Genomic DNA, 20,111 nt, shown 5'->3' with positions numbered 1-20,111 from the left:
TTAAGCATCTCATTCCACCTCAGAGCTTTTCAGTTCATGAGTGAACCTTTTATGCCTATGATTCAGGAACCAGAGAGAGTCTTGCTTCAAAATTTCTTCTCTGTGACATAAAGGATTAGTCACACAGGAACAGGTGAGGGGGCATTTCTGTACTTGGATAGTACATTTTTATTACTGAATGCAAAGAGTGCATTTTCCTACTTCTCTTCTCAAAACAAAAAGCTGTGAATAAAGTAGAATATGTAAAAATATAAAAACCCAAACACAACTGGCCCATATTTTTACCTAGGCTAATGCAAAAAGAGCCAACAACAAAATCAGACAAAAAAAACAGTCAGGAATAAGTTAAAAATTTAAATTGGTTCAAAAGTTCTAAATAGGTATTAACCTTTCAAAATAATGTTTTGATTATAGAGTACTCCGACCATAATATGCCTGGTTAACTGCTGAATGACTAGCCTTTGCGTATACACACACACACACATACATATACATGTATATGTATAGGTATATATAAAGATGTAGATAGAGCACTGTGTAGAAAAAGAAAATAGTTTCACCAAAACCCAAGCAGTCTGGCAACACTTCCAAACAAAACCATGTCCGGTTTGTACATTTTACTGGCCTCTGCCATAGGCACTTTTTCTGGCACTCGTGTTTATTCGGGAAGGTCAGTACCGCCTGCTCTCTACTGCTCTGCCCGAGCATCGCGGTAGAATTGCCATTCACTGATGTTAGTGGGAAAATGGGCATGATCAGAGTGCTTTTACTTGTTTTCTGTTGTTGTTGCCTGTTTTGTTTCCAATCTGAAAAGGAGACACCAGAATAGCTCTTATTTGGCTCAAATTATTCCATCTTTGGGTTTCTTTACAGTCCTCAAACTATCTCAATATTACGCAGTATAGGTGGACACCTAAAGCTGTAGCTGAAAAATCATTTTCAGAAAGGTTTGCAACACCATTCACTATCATAAATTTTATAATTTACCTCCTAGACCAAGACTCTTTTAAATTCTGTTGCTCCCTGAAAAATCAAATCCTGCTTTGCTTCAAAGCAGTTGACTTCATCCATCCCTGCTAATCCCAACTAACTGCCTGTTTGGGACCTGAGGTGGGCTGCATCTGCCCTAACAAACCGTCAGCACCCACCACCTAAGAGGCCACCACTCCACCAGTGTCTGTTGTCACTGCAGAGCTCCTGCGGTTTCTGGAGGGTGATTCGTCACTTCTCACAAAACCTTGTTCACAAAACAGGCAACACAAGATGCCTCGTTCCTGCCGCTGACTACAGCGGGATCAGCGATGACAGGCTTGGACTTAGATATCCAGCTTTTAGATGTCTAAAAGCAGGTGAGGTAAATCACGCCTTGACACAGCATCCTATACTACGGAACAAAAAAGGTTAATTTATGCTTTTTCATGAGTTGACAGACAGGAACAAGAAGTCAAATCCCATCTGTATAATTCAATATGATGGCTAAGGCTAACGCTCAGACAAACATTTGATTTAATAAGATTGGTGGGATCCAAAGACATTGCTGTCTCAGTATGTTTTTTTGACTCTCATTTCCACTGGCTTTCTAAAAGGAGGAAATCAACATATTTCTTTTCATTTTCCACAGACACTCTTGCTCAGTCAAGTGAAGAAAGGCATCAGATCACCTCAGTGCACTGTAAATATATGCAAAAATCTTTCTAAATTCTAAGTATATGTCCATATTTCCATGCACCCCTGTATGCATTGCCCTTTTCCAACAACTTTATTTGGAATTCTGCTGGATTTTCCAGTAAATCTTTAGAAGAAGGAGCTTTTCTTACTCAGCACCAGCAACATATCCTTTCCTTATCAGTGATGCAAGCCACATCCTAGAGTTTGTTTCAGATAGTATATTTGATTTCTTAGCCAGAATCTCTGGCTGCAACATTGATCACATATCTGAAGATACTACCTGACAATACTCAGGGATAGACCCATTTAAAGTTAGTTCTTGGTCATAATATTTAGGAATTAGAGTTCTACAAAAACTTGAGGATTTAAAGGCTCACCATCCTTCCTGTCCTTCATACTGTTCCGGGAGATTTAAAAGGATGGCACCCTATCATCCATTTTCCATCAGGGATAAATAACCCTCGTAAAGATGAATGCGCTGCCAGACTACTCTACCATCTCCAAGTGTATCACTTTAAAATTTCATGAGATTTTTTTCCCCCCACTAAGTTGAATAATGTCCATAGTGCTTTCTCATGTATACTGCAAAGAAGGAATTGTAAAATATGCCAATACCAAAGATATTTAACATTTCCAGTGCTAGGATTCATTTCACTCATGGAGTTTGAATAAGTAGAGTTACTGCAGCACAGAGACTTCAGACTGCATTTTTCTGCTATGTTAGACTTCACGGCATTATGCATTACCTGAAAGGGTATGTTAAGGGTATTTTAGAGGAGCTTATTAGCATTGATTTGTGTTATTTTAATGCCTGACATTTTTCAATAAAAGTATCTCCAGAAAGCAATGAAGTAGTTAAGTAAGTCAGATGTCACTGCACGTTATCAAGTCACCCCCTGATTTTAGTATTAAAATGCAAACTTGATCTGAAAGGTGAGAAAAGCAGGAATCCATTATGTGTTAGCACTAGAAGTTATGTACTAATTGCAGAAATCAGGGAAAGATTTGACAGGAAAAAGACGCGGCAGTTTGATCCGAATTCTGAGAACAGAATTGTAAGCCAGCCACCCAAAATCAAACATTTTTCTCTCATATCATAATTTCAGTAAAACAGCTCTTGAGTCTTTAATTTATATCTAAAAAACAAAGGCTAGACAGCATATAGAAAATGGAGACCCTTTAATGAGCTAATCTTTTAGGTCAGCTTTGATAAAAATTAAAATTATTTTCTCATTTACCTTCCTTGCTTTAAAGATCGAAATCATGTTTTTGGCTCGCTGATACAATTATTTGCTTGTATGCTTGCCAGACAACGTAGTACATATCCATCCTGGCTACATGCTACATGCCAAAAATTGCTCTGCTTGTGTTAGCTAGTTGGAAAGCAATCTGTTAAAGTCCACAGCATGACGCAAAACCATTTTCCTCTCCTTCTAACACCTTTCTCATTGAGAGGGTTGTCTTAAAGAGCAATCTCTCTGCATCAGCAATAGGGCCTAGCCAATAGATCTTAGTCTACAGAAGGTTTTAATTAATGTTTTTTGGGCTGAGAAGGGGCTTTTATAGGTTGGCAGAACAGCACACAGATGAAAAACTACTTGGTTCTACCTCAGCTAGCTATATATTCYGATATAATTTGGGTGACCATTACCCAGCCACCTCTCTGGGCAAACTGAAGAGCTGGGCAATTCATCAGTCTGCTAACATTTATATCCCCATGCACATCAGCAAGAATTTAGTATTATAATCCATTACATATCTCCCTTGCTGGTGTAGGCACAGGAGTCTTTTGATGTTTTCTTTGAGAGTTCTACATTTAATGTTGCATCAGAAGAATACATGTACTTTGTAGACTTGACTTCAAAAATGCCTGCCTTGGAAATTACAAAAACTTCTAAACTAAGCACTCTGACACTATCTAATCCCTATTGCTGAGACAGATGGGTTTCCATCAAGAATTGGTAATATGACTTTTTCAGCACTTATCCATCATGTCTGAAACCCTACTGTCCCATGAAAGCACCTGTGACTTCTTGCAAACAATTTCATTTGCAATGAAAAGATCCATTATGCACAACACTCAATATTAATGATATGACAGAATTGATGGGGCACAGAAAGGGATTCAGGAAACTTGGCTTTAGCTGCTGGCTCAGCTGTGAAATTGTTGTGCAACTCTGAGCAAGCCTTTTCTTTGCTCTATGCCTTTGTTTCACCATATTGGAAGAAAATGATAATACTGATCTCCTTTATAAAGCCTTTTGATTCTATACTACTTATTACATCTAAAAGACATATTCATATATATGCATATCAATTTATTTAAATTTCCAGTAATATATAGATATTTATTTATGGTCCCCCTCCAGCTTTTCCCTTTAGTCTTTTTTTCATTTCGTGTAAGTAAACCAAGAAAGAGACCCATTCATTCAGCAGATAAGTTTCCTTATATCCTTCTATCATTTTTAAATTTGTAATGAAAATTAAGAAAGAAATGTAGAGCACAGATGAAGCTACAATGAGTTTTGCTCCTGTGATTCCAAAATGAAGAGTCTAAATTGAAAGTCATCTAAGAATGCTGCAGAGTTTCAGAGTAGTTCTGCAAATAACACTGACAGAAAGAGCTTTCTCACCAACAAAGTTTAGAAAAACTACATTTCCGTGTGATTATTGAGGACACTTCTGCAGAACAAGATTTCTGTGCTGGAACTGCAAAACCCCATCATTATCTAAAACAAAAGTAAGGAGTTTCTCAAATTGCAAGTCCACTTCCATTACAAATCAGGCACTGAAAAGCTAGGAAGTACTCCTCAGAAAAAGGGGTAGCAGTACTTTTATTTTCATTAATCTTTGTTAATTAGCTTGCACTGACCAGAAAGTTTCCCTCAAACAGCCAACACATATACAAAGGCTTTAGCATGGTTAATAAATAAATAAATAAATATTTACATAGAACATGCAAAAGAATTATCTTCTAGTCACAGGCTTCTCTTTTATCTTACTATGCTTTAATTCCTACACTTTTTTCCCATACTTTTCTTCTCCCAGAGCTACAGTTTTATATTCTAAACCAGATGCAGAATTTTGAGGCATTTAGGACCACGCTTAAGGCCTACTTCATAATTTAACATAATTTTGTTATAACTGATAGGATTATTAAAAAGGTTTTAAGAGATAATTTTTAGAATAAAATATGGCTGCAAAGATTTCTTGCCGACAGAGGCCCAAAGGAGTTCAGATTTGTCTTGATATTCAGCTGCCAAGTGATGCTGGTTTATCTATAAAATATATTAACTTTTATAATATCAACTTTTTTTCTCTGATCGTTATCATTTTTATCTATGAAATCCACCAGTATTTAGCAGAATTGAGATATCATTTCAGAATAGCTGTTCTGACTCTTTTCTGTAGATTTACTAACATGTAGGAAATCCACCAAGAACAAAAAAAATAATAGAGGGCTTTAAATACAAAATGAAAGAGGAGGCTTCTCCTGTTACCACTGTAAGTGGTAGACACTGTTTTATGCTCCCTGTCTGGTGCATTACAGCATCATCTATCTTTCTCTCACTTTACTTATTTCTATTTAATTCTGTTTATTTAATTCTTTGAAAAGTGGCAATTCCTTTCCTCTCATTTTCATTGTTCCATCTCTGTCTTTAAAGGTCAATATCATACGTTGAGGAAAAGGAGTTGCTAACTCTTTAAGGAGGATTAAAGGAGGAAAACAAAATTTTGCTTAAAATGGGCTCTGTATTTCCTTGCGGGGAGGTGGAACTTGTTTCATATCTGAGCAGATAGTCTGTCTTCAGGGAGACCCAGTACACAACATTGAAAAATAAGTGCAGAAAAAACTTTTCATTGGGCAGGGTGAAGACAGAAAGCACTGATCTCTCCTTTTCTGCAAGTGGGAGAACAAAAGGTAAGACTGGCATGAGGATAGCACACACGGCATTAAGGCTTGATGCTTTTGGGCACCAGATCAGAATACTTGGAGGTCATTTTGTAACAAGGCAAAGACATTTCTGAGAAAGGCTGATGGACAACGAGCAAGACATCCCTCAACAGCCTTGTGGGAAAAGGGCATCTGCTCAAAGTGGTCATCAGGACAATAGAAAAAGAACTAGAAGAGTCAAAAGACAATATAATGTCAAGAAAATATGTATCAGAAGATCAGAATGGTCAAAAGGAGAATAGGACCTGATATTTAGCCAGGAACAACTGAAAACATCTGTACTGGAGTGGGAGGAACAGGGCAGGGAACCTCTGCTCTGCTCTGAAGCCAAAAGCTGGACATTGGATGATTTGAGCCCTGAACAAAACAAAGTCCTTTAGGATCACATGCCAGAATTAAAGCTCTAAAGTAATAAATCAAAAGCACATTATCAAATGCTAGTCCTTACAAAAGCATGTGTAGGACCAGCACTAGCATAAATTGGGCTTAGTAACAAATACAGGGAAAAATGCTTACTGAATATGATAAATCAGATTTTTCTTTCAACAATATAATGTCTAGTCTGTGCCTTCCTGTGTAACAAAACCACAAAGCTTCATTGTTCCTAATTTATCAACACCAGAGGTAAATTGCTATAGGTAAATATTTCCTGAATATTAGATTAGATTTATGTTTAATTTATAATAAATGACACTGAAGAGAAAAAAGCCAAACCTCAATTCTCAAGTGCATATTGAATCACTACTCCTTTCATCCCACATAAGAATTTGAATTTCAACAGGAATTTTTAATTGAACCCCCTGGATTTTAGCTTACAATTTAATCTACCAAGTTGCTAAGGCAACCAATGATTACAGCTGCTGGGCAAAATTCACAAAATTGTTAATCGATCTGAGTCTGGATACACTGCATCAGTGGTTATTTCACAGGGGAAATAGAAAACACTGAAAAAAGTTCAGTTTTAATCCTTAAATTACAACACAATCATACAATGACACTAAAATTGCAAATATGCATTTCATAAGAAACATCTGCAATAGAAATGCTGTATTTTAAAACCAGTTGCTCTAACAGAGAGGAATCCTTCACTGAGGGCTGGGATGTCCCCCAGCGGTCCGTGTCTCAGAGACATCTAATCAATGAGCTTTTTAAAGTGCTCTGCTCTGAGAGAGGGAGAACAGATTTGCTCCGATCAAAGGTTGCAGTCATTATTCTAATATGATTGTGTTAGAGCATAACCTTTCTTTGGGGCTATTTGCAAATCTGTGTACTCTTTGCCTGGCCCACTGTATACAGTGCCATGGCCAGCCAAGGTGCAGAAGTCAGGAACTTATGCACCCCTCCCTTTTCTCCTGTTTCTATCACGAACGTTAACAAGTCTCTCTTAATATTAACGAGTCAAGATCTCTGTTCCTGTCCCGGCTTTCCATTTCCCCAGCAGAAGGATGCAATTAGACTTACACAGGAATGCTGTGAGATCAACTAACTCTGAAATTTTGTATCCTTAAAATATTCTTGATATCAGGTATTATTCTTAGCTGATATACAGCATATTCATTCTAATGGTGACCCGTCGTTAGCCAGGACGTGTATTTTCTGGTTTAAGGTTCCATTAAGTATCCTGAAATTTATTCATCCTGTTTTGGCTAATACCTATGAACAAGTTACCACAAAACAGCGTCCTAGATAAACGAGTCAAAGGACCAAAATAATTTTCAAATAAATGCTTGTGCAACTCCATTTGGACTCCAGTCGTTCAACAAGAGAGTTGCATACAAAAGTTGCATACAGCTGAGGAAGAACTTTCCACCAGTAGAAGACACAGAAAGGAAATTATATGGTCTCTCACATTTCCTGGAATTTATGAAACTTTTAAACAGTCAACTAACCTATCACAACATTCAGGGATATGAGGGAATATTAATTTTTGGGGATGATTAATAATCAATTATTATGGTTTGTGAAGATGTGGTCCTCTCCTGTGTCATTTGAAATCAAAAGTCCTGTTACTGCAATCAGTTATGTGTGTAACTGACTGATGAACTGTGAGTCATCATGATTATGCTGCAAGAAACATTAAATAAGATAATGTCCTAAAAGAACAGGAAAAGAACACTATGAAGAAGTATTATAGTTGGAATTGTGCAAGTAAGTCCTTTTTTGTTTCGCACTAGGTTGACCCAAAATATATACTTCTTTCTCATTTAGGTAATCTAGTCTCAAAAATGAAAATTATATTAGAAAAAAGTTTTACAAGGAAAGATTAAAGAAGGAAAAAAGCAAAACTTGAAGCACTGAATTGCTACAATACAGCTTTTTTCTTTCTTCTGTTTTTCTCATTAGCCTTCCTCATATTTTACTTATTCTTTATAATAATTTCCTCTTCCCAGAGTTTATAAATTCCTAATATGTTCAAGTCCTAGCCTCTTTTCACTTTAGTTCCCTTTTTTTTTTTTTTTTTAATACTTCTACCTCCTCTCCACCCTGTGGATGTTATCTCTCATTTCAACCTCCCAGTAGGTACTGCGTTAAAACATATTTTTAAATATCTCCCCTAAGACACTTGCCTAGCTATTTTAGCTAAAGCAAGCACATACTGCAATGTAGTGAGGAGAAAACTACAGGTTATTTTAAAAGACTGAAGGTAAGAAATATATATAGCCCTTAATTTTTAAGAAAATTAAGATTTCTAGGCTTCATTGCAAACACATTATACACATACACACCCACACATATATATGTATGCACACACATATAAATATGACTGACAACTGCTTTTCAGTCTTCCTGGGAAGTTAAATAAGATAGAATGCTTTGGACTAATGAAGAGATCTCTCTGTTTGAAAGATGAAAGTCAAACTGGGCATTAAGATGAAAATTATGATACGCTAGAAATTCTTTATACGTTATATGCAATATCTTATACATAATACAGGATGCTACTTGAGCAGAATACTGAAGACACGGCTGAAACAGAAGAAGGTGTTTCATCCCTTCTTCAAGTCACTCATATTCTCAGTATCAAATAAATCTTAAAAAAAGACCTTTAACTGTAATCCTCCCAAGGTTTTCCAAGAGGATAGCCCAGCTTGAAACCTTTTCCCTCTTATCTGTACAAAGTGAAGGGTAGCTAAATAAAACATACTGCATCTACACTTGTCTCTTGTGCCATAAACCTTTTATTCTTCATCTAAAACATATCAGCAAAATGTCCTTTGAAATGCTATTTTACACCAGGTGCTTAATTAAAAAGGCACATGTTTATGCGGTTTGGATAATATTCCAAGTAACGGACAATAACACAGCGGTTAGGCAGAACTCCCCGTTGACCTTAATCAGGACCTCCGCCAAAAGACAGATATGCCCAATAACAGTTATGCATGCACACCGTTACAACAAAGAATATGAGAATAAAATCCTTGTTTTTGATGCTTTCATCATTTGTTATTTTATTGCCTTTATTTTCCCCATTCCAAAAACTCTTGCTCACACTTGACTAAAGTTATGTTTTGCCTGGCTCATTCTCAATTTTTTATTTACTGTGGTTAATTTGAAATGTCATGACAGATCGGGAATGTATAATTGCTATCAGATATAAGGGAAATTTTAAAAAATACACATTATTTATAAAGGAAAAGTCTAAAAAAAGTTACTCAGGAAAATAGTTTATTAATGACATTTTCTAAAGTATTTTTCAGACTATTATCTCTACATCCTCTGTAATTAATTACAAGGTAGGTTATAAATGTAAAAAAAAATTGTCATTTCCTTTGCCTCTAAATATAAGCTTAAATTTATGCAGAACTCTAAGTAGAACTTAGTGTTATTCATGGAAAACTGGATCTTAGAAAACCTCTCAGAGATTATTTAAATTCTGTTGGTTTTTTTTTATTATTATTATTTGCTGAGGGATGGGTGGGGAAAGAAAGGGAAGGACTGTAATCAAACTGCAGACTTTAACCAAAGATCATGTTTTAGCAGAGCAAGCACGGGTAATGAACAGGTATGAACAGGTAATTCCACAGTTTTGATTCAAGCTACAGTGGTTAAAAGGTCCGATTGCAGGAGCAGATACAGAGGAGAATTTAAGAGGTTGTCGTTGAGGCTACAAATATATAACTTCAGAAAACATTTTACGGAGTCATTTTCAAAATCAGCTAGCAATTTGGAGTACAGAACGTGGGAAACCCGTTAGGGACTTTCTCATCACAGGCCTGAACCTGTATCACCCCAGCCTCAGCATGCCAAAGTCAAAGTTTGAAAACTGAAGACTGAAACACCACAAAATGCCCTTTACTGAAAATACTCCTAGCCATAAGACTTACAAACCATAGATATACAAGTGCTTTGCCAGATACAGTAGTTATATTGCCTTTCTATGGATATTGAAGGCCCACTCACACTAGCCTTGGAGAAAGGCTGGAAATAGCCCCTCTCTTGCCTCCCTTCCAAGCCACATTCTCCTTGTCCTTTGGACTACGGTGCTGGAAGGACGCGCAATGACTTATCCTAGAAAAGCCTAATGTCTGCYGTGATTAAATAGCAGAACATTTCAAAAACAGGTTTAAACTTCAGTGACACGCTGATAAATGAGATTTTTTTTTTCTTTTGGTATGTATATGTGGGTCTCATGACCATCTGGCAAATAACCCAAAGTATCCTGCCAAGAGTGGAATGGTATTGGAGTATTTATGTGGCAAAACCGAATGTTTTTCAATGAAAGTTAGTCATACATGGTTCATTGCATGTACAGCAAGAGTTCGCTGCTCTGGAGTTCACAGTACTCAGTGTGGAAATTACCTGTAGTGAAGGCGTAAAGGTAATTTTACTGCATATCTTCGTAAATCAAAATAAAAGATCAAAACCAATAGGTTTGCTGCATCCATTCTCTGAAAGTGCATACATATTTTGTCACATATTCACAGCTAAATCTGTGCAAATAATGGATTATTCCTTCAGTAACCAAACAAAGATAAAAATCAGGTCAGGTAGATCTGAATTGTTTCATCCAGTCCAATACAAAAGCTGTTGTTTGGAGGAGAGAACTTATTTTTTTTTCCATTCTCGCTTTTGAAGATTTTGTTCCATTTCTGAAAGCCATTTAAAACAAAGTCCAAACTTATTTTGCAGCTTGGAAATAAAATGCTTTGACTTTTTCAAAACAAACATTGTAGTAAAAATGTCACTACAAAACGCTGTTATTTCTGAATATTTTTCCTCTCCTGTATTCAGATGAAATTCCTTGTTGATTTCAATTTGAAATGGCAGAGAGTTTTGAGGCAGGAATAAGATAACTATTTATGGCAAGTTTGCTATTAAAACAGCACCATCTCTATTCATGATAAGCTCTCCGTGTAGTTAGATTCTTACCTTTTCACTATTGTTTCTGACAATAAATTCGCACATTTGGTTTTCATTTCTACGRATAGATAAGGTTTTGTTGCAGCCCTGTAACTTAAAACCAGGGAAGAGGAATCTGCTTTTTTCCATATTTAGACATGACACCACTCCTTAAATATTTCAGAAGAAGCATCACAAAAATGGTTACTAATATAAGTAAAGACAGCTCATAAAATAAGAAAACGTATCAAATTGTACAACAAAGAAGAAAGAGGCAGCATCTTGTAGGATCAGCTCTTAGCTAAAGCATTAGAATTTGGGGGGCTGGTTGGCTGACTTTCTGGAAACTAGTAAATTCATAGGAGAAACCTTATAATTTTATTTGCTCTATAGTAGTGACTTCAGAGTGAATGAAGTTGTGCATTAACTTGTGTGACCACTAAAGTGACAGCAGCCACAACGCCTTCCATTCATTTAGGGCTTTGAAGTCTACACTGGACTTACAGGATGATAATCACCAGCTTTTACCAAATGAAATTAGTAGCCAAGCAGACTACATTCACTCTTTTTTTTTTGTTTTGTTTTTCTTCATCCCTGTGTGATCTCATCAGTCAATGATACAGGAACATAACAAGAATGCCCCAAATGCAATTCCCTTTCAATAATCTATTAGAAAAATGCTAAAGTCGTGTCAAAATCATGATGAAAACAGGTGATAAAATACACAAGTAAAGTTCCTGCTGATACATGTACATAATACTTTCTTTTGTTTATATATGCAAWGAACAGATATCACTGGTATAAAAAAATACCGTAAAACAGCAATGGAGGTTCTTCTGCATGAGTGAACTGTAAGGAAGTGAAAACATTGCACCCCATGTCTCCCTTCTATGAAGCATTTAATGTCATCCTGACACTGATATACATATTTTGAGAGTCTGGTAATAATTGGCTTTTTTCTTTATAGGTTCAAGTGCTGGAAGAATGTAATTATGGGAAAAACTGACTTTTTACAGAGTAACACATTCTCATAGTTTCAGTTACCATAAAACCTCAGAGCCCAAGAATGAAAAATAAAATAAATAAAAAGACAGACTTTATTATTTTTAAACATCTCACAATTTTTAAACCCATCTCACAGCTTTAGAGGTCCTAATTCCCTTCCTAGGAAGGAATTTCAGACACTGCAGCTGGTTTTTCCTTCTGCAGATTCCAGAAATTACCGCTGCACTAGCAGATTCCTGGAGTTCCCAGCCTGCACAGCCTGTAAAAGGTTATATATGGCAGGTTATTATGTCCTATTAAGCAGGGACCTGTTTTATCAGAGAGACCTATAGGACGGCAACATGCATTGCACTCTACGGCTTTACTGGAAGCCTCACTAAAACATAATTTCCTCTCCATCTGCACAGTGGCATATGATTTATATGCTCTGACTTTTTTATCTCCTATCAGAAAGGTGCTGGTTTTTCATATTCTCTCTCTCATGAAATATTTCCAGACTTTGGGCAAATGGATGCAGGAGCAGCAGAGCAAGCAAGGCCTCCTCTCCTATGGCTCTGAACTGCGCTGCTAAATTCGGCGACGTCTAATAAGGTGTTAGCTCGGAGAGAAGGCTTTCCTGTGGGTGGAAAGTCTTTCTCCCCACCTCTGCCACCTCTCACACCTGTGCAGATTCACTGGCACCTAACAGAAGTCGAGTTTGTGCGATATCTTTGCTCCGTTCCACTTGCAGGAATTGCTTTTAACTCCCTAACCTCTTTCCGATTTGATTGAAAGTGGCCAAGGGAGGAGAAAATTGGAGAAGGGGGCAAAAATCAGAATGATGGCCTAACRCATCCTTTTGTTAGGAAAACAGAAAAAAAATYTTTTTTCTTTTTCCTTTGTAATCTGTATATTTCCCTTTTTTTTTTTTTTTCTGATTTTGAACAGCTCTGCGATAGAACTGCTTATGGCACTAGAATGTTTTCAATATTTCAGTATTTAACTTTTACCATTCATTTTTAATCATTTTGCTTAGTGATTTCAATCACTACTATAAGTAGAGATTTTTCCACAAAGCTAGAAGCCACCCCTAAAACATCCAGTTAAATAAGCATGTATGAGTAATTCATATTTCCCCTTCTGTTGTAGAAATGCAYATTTTTCAGCTTTACATTTTATCTGTCATCTGCCTGCTCTCTCAGCTCTGTTTGATTCATCTGAAATTTCTTACCGCTTTGTCTTGCTGTCACTATCCAAAATAATTGTGTGCCATCTGCAAATTGCCATGTGCCTGTCTATCTATTTCCCCGGTTACCAATAAATAATTAGAATATTTGTGTTTCTACAACTCAGGCTAAAGCAAGATTCAAAAATGTGTATGGCCTTTCCCTGGTTCAGCTTGTCTTAGAATAACCTTAGTTTCCCTTTTGTTATACTGCAAATAGTCCATTCATGCCTCTCAACTGTTTTGATCACTTAGCTTCTAATCTTGGATAGTATTTTGTTTTCAGAACTATTTTCTTTCCTTAGTGGCTTATAGTGATGGGACTTTGTCAAAGGTATTTAGTAAATATAGATATATAACTCCAGCCTCTTTTCCACTTATCACTAATTTACTGACACTATTAGAGATTCTAACAAGTTAAGAGAAACCCATTTTTCCTTTACAGAAGCTGTTCTTGTTTGTCCCAGTCCTATTACATTTATCTCATTAAATGTATCTGGCACAAATTTTCTGATGTGTAATTCCCAAGATCACCCCTAGTGTTTCTTAAAAGATGCATAAATATTCGCTGCCATTCAGTCCTCTGAACAAAACAGCTGTGAGACTGCATATTTTTGTTAACTACATCATTATCAGCCACTTTATTCCATATAATTGGTACTATCTGCAAGAAAGGGAGGTTTTTTTCCTCACCTTTCTTTACTTTTATAAATATCCAATCCAGTCAACTCTCAATTATCCATAACTAAATTATCCCAGCTGCAAATTTCCTAGTGTCTCCAGAAATCCAACTGGGTTAAGCTAACATAGTTCTTTGCTTCCAGGTCCGGGTTTTGTCCCAGATGCACATCCTCAGTCCGGGGAGCTCCGGGGAGTGTGGTTTGAGCCCTGCACGCCCTGCAGAAGCAGCAGAAGAGCCAGTGGCAGCGATAGTCGAGGGCTAAGCAAAGATCATGAGGACGAGTGGGTGGCAGATTTCTTCTTTACGATCTTAGTGCTTCAGAAAAATTGATGAGACTGGGTGAAACACAGTGTGAATACACAGGGCCAGCTTGGATCCAGAGCTGGACCTAAATTAATCAGTCCTGTCGCGACACTAGTGTCGAAACACTATTGCCCAATGCCCCCAGCTCTTTCCCCATCTTTCCTTATGTAATGTTGGTGAAACAAGTAGGAAGTGTGAGCGTCAGCATAGATATGGAGCACAGAAAGGCAAATTGGAAAAAAAAAATTAGAAAACATGAGAAATATAATTTCCTTTCTTCTCCATCTTTCTAATTTTCTCTCTATTACATATTCTGGCCCGAAACTCAGCCAGGAGAGGCAGCTGCCCAGGCAGCCCGTAGCACCCTGCCCTCAGCAAGGGAGCCTTGCCTCCTTCCCTGCGGTTGACAGGCATTAGAGCGGTCGCTCAGGAGAAAACCACACACCTAACGGGTAAAGGGAAACAAGGAAAGGCACTGCTTTCCCAGGTAGACCAGCGAGTCTTGGGGAAGAGAAAGCATTTCCAGAGCATAAGGACTTTCTGCAGATTCTGTGTTTTGACATTCCATAAAATGTTGTCCTAAAGATTTTCCTATTTAAAGAGCAAACTGCTAACTTATTTCTTGTTAATGAGAAGAAATGCCACCACGGACCCCAGGACTTTGCAAAGGATCCTGGAGAATACAACCACGGCACACTGCAGTGCCCTCCACCAGCTCTCCCAAAAGCCAGACAGCGCCAAAAACACTAGACCCATTAATAACTATAGGGTTCTAGTAAGTAATATTGTGGAGAATTTGGGTTAGACCTTACACCTATTACAAGTCTTCAGTATTGTATCTAGCAAGCTAACAAACATCAGAGAAAAGAGTTGGTGAGGAGGGAAGAGGAGATGCGTGTCTCTGCTGACAAAGGATCACCATCAGGATTGTACCAAAGATTTTTATATCACGTCTCTTAATGGAGCATTTACCTACTATAATTAAGAAAATACATTTTTACAAACCATTATGATGAAAATTATGTTGAAAAACCCATCTGACTGAAACTATACTAACACTCATCAACTCATTTCAACACATGTGGAGAATTAAATCAAGGCCATTAATTAATTAACACATTAAGCAGTGCTATGTTAGTTAGGGGGTTATGTTCTACACTGAGTAATCATGGCAGATCCTTACTGTTTAGGTGTCTTTAGCTAAAAAGGAACTCCGTTCCCGGAGCCAGTTTCAATAGTCACTGTTTTGTTTTGTTTTGTTTTGTCAAAAGGTGTATATTACATTTGTCTGCATGTTTCTCACTCAGCTAGATGCAATGCACTGGTGCAATCCTAATGGGAAAGGGCCAACAAATGTAATAAGATGGCATTTAGGTCTGTAATTCAGCCTTGAGATACGAACATCTCCAGCTAAAGAAATTATAAGGTGGTTAAAAAAGTGGAAATAATTTGATTGGAAAGAATATACACAGAGACTCCTATTAATTTCTTTCCAATCGCATTGGGTTTCGCCCTTGTAACTCCATGTTATAGCGCCATTTAAGCTTTTGCTTCTCCGTACAATGCTTAGGACAACGGAACCCTGATCTACAGTCGCAGCCCCTGGGTAATACTATAACCTAAATTATCATCATCATTCAGATTGAATTAAGAGGCTTGCAAAGAATATGCATCTAGGGAGGAATCTCGGGACCAGTCTTGCTTAGATCATTACTGATAGCTATAATGAGAAGAGCAGTGGAATATTTGCTTTGATGGGTTCAGGGGCCTGCAAGGACTGCACTAATAACCCGGTCAATAATCCTGATGTAGCAAAGCTCAGATGATCCGGGCTCTGCTGCAGGAAAGTGACAAATTTTATCCTCTCCCACACCTCTCATTTTATTATCAGATGAGATTTTCAAAAAGAATTTAAAAGAGTTTGTGGCTTGCACGCCTTAGAAAAATCAAAGGGAGATGTATTCCTACTCAAATTAGGCTGAAACCTACTTTTCCCAGAAGCCTGAATATGAAAGAATCCTGATTTTCAAAATTATATATAAACACAACCATCATCCCCAGGTTTAGCAGTCTTTGGGAAATTTGTACTTATCCACCCACACATGATCTTACTGACATCTAGAGTTCACTAACAGACAAATCTGTCCTGCCATGTTTGCATTTAGAATAAGGGAGCAACACTCACAAACCCAAAATTTTAGGCAGGCTATTCCAGCAAAAACCGTTTGGAGGCTGCTATTTTTGTCAAGGTTTCTCCCTCTGTAATCCCCAGCGGCAACGCAATGAACAGCTACTATCTGGGCTCAGCCTCTTTTTGAATATTAAATTACTGAAGTTCAGAAGAATTTAATTAGCATTTCACCTACTTACCATCTTCCAGTGATGCCTCAGCTACAATTATGGCACTACATTACAAGCAATTTCAACTTAGTTGACTAACTTGAGTAAAACCTGATTTTGAATTGCCAGAAAAATCTGTATTAAGATAGCTGTAGCTGAATTAAAAGCAAAAAAGGGTGAGTGGATCTCAATGCCTGCTGAGATACCAGCTTTATGGCAGATACTCTGGTTTATTCACCTCTAATCTTAGCATCCTGTCAAAAGAAATATGTTTGAATAGCACTGCAGACATACCAACGGTCTGGGTGTGAGAAGCTGAAGAATTACTAAGTCAGATGAGGCTGTCTAACCACGTGGTAGAAAAGTGTCAACTCCCAAATTTTTCAGATACCCTGCTCATCTTATTAATAGTTTGTGCCCTGTTTGCCTTTCCCCAACGCTGCATATACCCATGCGCACTCCACCCCCAACTCCAAGCCTCTCTTCTTGCAGTCCCTCACACTTAACTATTTGCAAAGCATATTTTCTTACAAAAACTTTGTGCCATGAGCTCCAACAGCGGGAGAGTTGGCCTTGTCCATCTCCTGCCCCGTTCCTTCTAACTGAGGATAAATAGGACGTTCTTAATATGGGAGCAAGAAAGGGAAAAACTATCAGAGATGGGGTGAAACAGGAAATGAGCAGTGAGAGCAAGCTCAGGTTGAATTTTCCTCAGGCTGCTTCTCTTCCCTGCTACGTTTTATGTAGCTCCAAACTGTCTCAGATTCTCCCCAGTTTGAGAACGACTCGGACATAAAACACAGACGAGGACATGGCAGCAAACTCGGCTGTTGATCCACTCCACTTTAGCAAGAGAGGATAAGCACAAAAGATGGGGTGATGAAGGCGGCATATGGAAAGGTGTGGAAGGCCATAGATCTGTGTTTCAGATGACCCTATAAGTTGGTTGAATATGTAGAGTTTTCAGGTCATTCTGGTCTGAAAGATGAATTTGTACTGGGAAACATATCTATCCTGCTTCTCTGAAGCTACAGGGTGTAAAACATAAATAAATAAATAAACCTTTGCCTATGAAACTCTTCAAAGGAGGAAGATATCTCCCCTAAGCATAGACATGCACAAGCCTCCTAAAGCAGTAATCCTGCAAATTCCCAACAGGCGAAGTGCTGCAGGGAGAATGGGGGAAGCAGCTGCAGTTTTTCCAAAGGGAATCCCAGCGCTCGGAGTTGGTAAGAGCAATAATATGCTGACATACTAATGCCCTACCATGCTGTTCGACACTTTTTCCCACTGATTTKAGAAACATAAATACTGACCCGATGCTCTACCTGGTTGATTTTTGCTTTTGTCTRTACATGCAGCTCCATTTCTCTAGTAAGGGTCAAGTGTTTAGCTGTCTCTGTGGCCTAGTTTACACTCTGAAATAGAGACAAGATTAAAATTCAGTAGTCCCAATATCTTTACGAGAGCATAGGTAACCAGTATTTTCAGGAATGGAAACCTGTCTTGAATATTCCAACTGAAATGATTTTAGCCAGTTTTTCAGACATTCTCAGACATTACAACTATTAGTAAAGTATAAGCAATGCAACCCCCACTTTTCTGATCTCTACTGTACTCATCCYCATTTGTCTTAAGTGAATATCAACATCTCAGGGATACTGAAAAAATAATAAGGCCTTTTCAAAAAAGAAAGTAAAATGATATACCTTTTTTAAAAATTAGGAAAATAAGCCAGTTTCAGCTCCAGTCTCTAATTCAGTTCAGATCTGCTCAGTTTGCAGATTTGCTGCAAAAGAGTACGGGGAAGCAGTAGCCCAAACACCCTTTAAAGAGAAAACAGCAGCAATTTGAATGTGAAATCAGTTGTGAGGGTGGCCCTCAGAAGTTGGCTAATGCTATTAACACTCCTAGAGTGTTAAGTTGCTAACTTTGTGCCAGTCTGGCCAATTCCCAGTAATTAATATAAGCCTTTATACTCACATGCTATTTAATTTCACTAAAAATTCTGTTTCCTTGCTTGGAACTTGCTTATCTATTTGATCAAAGACACARTTTGTGACACTGACTTCAAAGTAGAAACTTGTTTATTCGTTGAAAACACCATTACTCTTTTCACCCTTTCCCTCATTGTGTTATCAATTATAATCATTTTATTAAGTCAATTAGCRGGTTTTAATGAATATTTTTGGTTTGGGAGCACAAACTTCAGCCACTGATGGCTGATCAAATCCAGTGCAGAAATCCAGGCAGATGTTTATCATAAAGAGGGTGAAAGTTAGGCTTTGAAACAGAAAACAACGAGGTCCGTTTTCCTTGAGAATGCAAACATTCTCTGCATAACACATTTTAACCTAAAAAGCTAGCTTCTAGCTCTCAAGCAYGTAAAAGACATCTCCTGTTCAAATGTGGAGGATAAGAGATGCAATGCAGCGTGCCCGAGTCTGTTGGTTGAAAAATCAACTGCACCTGCTGCTGCTGCTGCTCAGAGTTCCAGTAAGTCTCAGCAGAATAAAAACGGCCTAAAGCACTGCTCTTTTTCGTGGGTGACTGTGAGCCACTAGATTTGATAACATTCAAGCGTATTTCATCTCACTTTTGCTTGGGAGGGGAAAAAAAAACCTTCCAGCAATAAGAGAAACCAACACTATTCATAAAGAACATGAACTACAGTGGAGAGACAGAGAGAAACATGTCTCCTATCTCTTAAAGCCGCCAAAAAAGCAAAATGATCCATAAGTATACAATTAGCTTGCACGGGAAGGGCATCAGCTGTTATGTATTAACAGCTCCCTGGTACAACCTTGTACTTTGGGGGTGGCTTGTAGTGTTAACAAGATCCACGTGTAGGGGTATGAATGGCTATAACAGAGCAGTAAGGAAAAAAATACATGAGTAATACGGGAACGGATCCCGAAGGCAATTCAGAATGCAGAAAAAGCAACAAGAAAAAAGGTACATTGATTAAATATGGAAAAGAAAAAGAACAGTATGGAGACAGAAAAGAGAGCAAAAATTACTATGGGAGATCAAGTAAAGTCAGTGAACAGAGCAAGACTAAAAGAAGTCATTGGAGTCATCAAGCCTGCTGACTATTTTGTGATATTTTCACCAGTTGCACCAGCTGCAGTGGCAATATTATCTTTAAAAAGTTGTCAGAAAGCAAGTGACATGATCTGCTGAAATAGATATGTTGCAGGGAAGCAAAGAGCAAAAAAGGGTTTCCCATCTGAAACTCTCCTTGAAAAATCTCAGCTATCTTTTTATACTTCTACTACCAAGATGTTACACAATAATAATCCCTAAAACTCTTAGACTATATTCTTGAAAATAGCTTGACAATAATAGTCAGGAAGATCTTTTTTCTTTTAAATGCCAGAAGACTGTTGTTTTCTAAGAGCTCCACACACCACAGAAGTATATTGCAACTACGTGATTGAAATGAGAGCCACAGGAAACAGAAGTTTGAAGAGGAAGCGCTTAGAAGCAAAACAGGAATTAGCCTAAGCATTTAGCAGTCAGGCTGCTGCGACGGTCCTCCTTTGAGTTTGAAATAAATAAATAAATAAATTGTGTCCTCTTCGTGCCGGAGGCGGCAGTGCAGAACCCATCTG

The 20,111-nt window shown here is 37.8% G+C and overlaps 1 protein-coding gene across 1 annotated transcript in view; it reads right to left on the bottom strand.

Annotated features, from left to right (window-relative positions):
• The window catches only part of DLG2 (discs large MAGUK scaffold protein 2), a 646,550-nt gene that overhangs the window by 522,008 nt on the left and 104,431 nt on the right, over window positions 1–20,111 (bottom strand). The window lies entirely within an intron of this gene.

The sequence above is a fragment of the Apteryx rowi genome, unplaced genomic scaffold, assembly GCF_003343035.1.
Source record: "Apteryx rowi isolate R43461 unplaced genomic scaffold, aptRow1 scaffold_291, whole genome shotgun sequence".
Taxonomy (NCBI): Eukaryota; Metazoa; Chordata; class Aves; order Apterygiformes; family Apterygidae; genus Apteryx; species Apteryx rowi.
Note: the sequence above shows the minus strand (reverse complement) of the source record. Positions and strands in the feature narration are given on the sequence as shown.